The following is a 3,471-nucleotide window of genomic DNA, read 5'->3' on the forward strand; positions in this document are numbered from 1 at the left end:
TCCTGGCCCATCAAGACCAGACGTCCAGCTTTTGGCGGGACAGTCCTGATTTCTGGCATTAAAAAAAAGTCCCGATTTTTGGAAAGAATGCACGACAAGCTAGGGAACGGTCTATTTGGTCCACATAGACCACATTTTTTATCAAGACACTTCCCCCCTCCCCCAGGTCAATGGTGTCCCGCTTTACTAATGTTAAAATCTGGTCACCTAAATCAAGTCCCAAGGACAATATTCCTGCTCAGAGCAATCAATACATGGAGATGACCATAGGGCCGGCCCCACCACAAGACACGATGTCTCTTACTGACTCATAGAACTACGGGGGTCAACAGTGGAGACAGTGTGGGTATTGTGCCCGATCTGACCCCATCACACTGGGGTGAAACACTAAGGGTGTGCAACCGAACAGCAAGGAAAGCAGAGAAATGAAGACCCTGGGGAATACCAAACATAGATTGTGGGGCCAGGGTGTGGCACCCCATCAGATTCAACTGGAAAACACCCTACAGGTCAACAAACAGATCTTTATAGGCTTTTCTTTTTTTGTCATTATTTTCTTGTTGTTTTTGTTTTCTTTTGTTGTTTTGTTTTGCTCTGTCTTGTTCTTGTGCATGTTATTGTCTCTGCATGTCTATTAGATAAAATAAGTGGGGTAAACAATCCAGAGGAAAAAACAATGGGACTGTTAGTTTGGGGGGGACACTGGAGGAGGGGAGTCGGGGGAAAGGAAGTTGGTGTTAACAAACCCAGGGACAGGGGAACAACAAGTGATCTAAAGTCGATGCTGAGGAGGGTGCAGGAGGCCTAGTGGGGCTTGATCAAGGGCAACTAGGCTCTATGAAGCCTCCTTTACCCTCCTCAGCATCGGTTTTAGATCATGTTTCCCTTGTCCCTTACAGAAGGGTCACAAGAAAGAGACAATCCAGTCAGGGTATAGTACAGCACAGATGAAACATACAACTTTTCTCTAGCTCTTTAATGCTTCCTCCCTCCCCCACCACTATCATGATCCCAATTCTACCTTACAAATCCTGCTAGACCAGAGCATGTACACTGGTAGAGATAAAAGCTGGAAACACAGGGAATCCAGGACAGATACATCCCTCAAGACCTGTATTAAGAGTAACCATACCAGGAAATATTAAGGACTAGATAATATTAAAATAATAATAATTTATTGTGTTAGTCTGGGTAAATTAGAGAAACAAATCCATGAACACACATATGCGTATAAGAAAAAAGATATATATACAAGAGCAATTGAACATTGAGAAAACATCCCAGCCCAGTCTAGATCAAGTCCATAAGTTTGATACTAGCCCATATATCTGATACCAATCTATAAAGTCCTCTTCAGACTCACGAAACACATGCAATGATGCCGAAGATTACAGGCCAGTGGGTAGAAAGTCTTTGGATCCAATGACATTGGAAACATCTCAGCGCTGGCAGGGGTCTCTGCATGGTTTCTCCAGCAGCCAAGACTTCATCAGGATGGATCCATGTGTCTTGTCAGCTGCTATGCCTCCCAGGGAGTGGCAGAGATAGAGAGGTTTCTTCCACCTCCACGGAAGAAGTACCAGAAGGCCATGCCCACACAGAAGCCTCATTGGCTATGATCCGATTGACAGACTAGACTCCAGCCCTTCACTCATAATCCTCTCAAATTGACAATTATATAACAACCACATTTATATTATCAAGGGTTCATGAGGGAGGAAGGCTGGGAGAGGGAGGGGAAAAAATGAGAAGTTGATACCAAGGGCTCAAGTAGAGAGAAAATGTTTTGAAAATGGTGATGGCAACAAATGTACCAATGTGCTTGACATGATGGATGGATGAATGGATTGTGATAAGAGTTGTATGAGCCCCCAATAAAATGATTTTTTTTAAAAAGAGTCTGACTAATGAATATAGACCTTTATGGACTGAAGATGCAGAGTTAATAAAGTCTTTAAGCAGAAAATGATAGAAATAAAGTCGTAATTTGTAGATTCTAATAAAGATAGATGCATACTACACTTTCCTGCCCACGCCTCTGTGGCAAAGATAAAGAAAACAGTGGGTCCCTTGTGCTTTTGCTAATTCCCAACCCATTAGAAAGGCTATCGGGCAGAAACTCTTAGTGGAAGAATAAATATCTCCTGGCTTCCATCATTGAGAATAAAGAAATCTCTGTGTTCACCCCTGAAGTGGAGGTCACTAAGTGAGATGAATAATGTGCTGCAATTACCGAGCCTTGCTGGATATGCTGAGTAATATATTTATGTGAAAACGCACACTGCCTTAATTAATTTTAAATATCAAGCTATCCAAGCTACCATCTAAGCTTTAAGATTACGCTGTTCAAGCCAAGAGTGTGGTTTTGAATTTGCTTTGCAAATGGTGTGTGCTTCAATTTGCTTATGTAGCAATATTCTGATGTCAGCTGCTACATGATCTGTCTTAAGAATTCTGATTAGGTAATTCTTTTTAGCCACAAAGGTAGACGATAAATCTCTGAAGATATCTGTCATCATTTGCATAGCAGAATATTATATTATATGACTTTTGAAATTTTCTAAGCTTCCTCCCTGGAATCTGAACAAGAAGCAAGTGAAGGTGATTATGATGAAGGGTTGTGCCAAGTGGTGACTGGTTCAATTGCTTCCACGTGAGAGAAAATCTGCACAACATTGAAAGGCCGGTCAGAGTTGTCTGTAAATTGAACATATAAGTAAGGGACTGATTGTATATGTAGTTTCACTTCCTCCAGGGGTGGGAAACACAATAAAGCAATTGCAAAGGGATTTTGCAAAAAGTTACTCACAAGGGAGAGGTGAATCGTGTGACTGAGGCTGTGATAAGGGCCAGCTCACTGCCATCTAGTTAATTCCAACTCACAGTGCTCTCACAGGATGGGGAGAACTGCTCCTGTGGGTTCCCAGGACCCAGTAAATCTTCCTGAGAGTAGAAAGTTCCATCTTTCTCCCTTAGAGTGGCTGGTGGTTTCAAACTGTTGAACTTTAGGTTAGTGGCCCAATATATAACCGCTAAGCCACCATGTCTCATGATGTGGAGCAGTGGAAGCTAAAATCCAACTCTTCCCCCTGCTCTCACCAGGATAAGCCTGTGTTCTACCAGAGGAAAAGGTTTTCCTAATTTAAGGATAACTGAGTTAGCATACTCAAAGAGGTTCAAAGTCAAAACAGCAGTGGGGAACGTACCTTGTTTCCCCCAAAATAAGACAATGTCTTATATTAATTTTTGCTCCCAAAGATGCGTTAGGTCTTATTTTCAGGGGATGTCTTATTTTTCCATGAAGATGAATAAAGTACACATTTATTGTTGAACAACAAAAAAAGGAAATTTATTCCTTGTATATGGTACGGTAGTAGTTGTCATCACAAACCAGCAGAACCAGACAAACTGTGAATCCTACAGTATCAAGAATTTCTTGTTACTACCATTATTTCCATGTACAACAATCTA

Source organism: Echinops telfairi, unplaced genomic scaffold (assembly GCF_000313985.2).
Source record: "Echinops telfairi isolate 266 unplaced genomic scaffold, ASM31398v2 ScPeMD7_23;HRSCAF=83, whole genome shotgun sequence".
NCBI classification, from domain to species: Eukaryota; Metazoa; Chordata; class Mammalia; order Afrosoricida; family Tenrecidae; genus Echinops; species Echinops telfairi.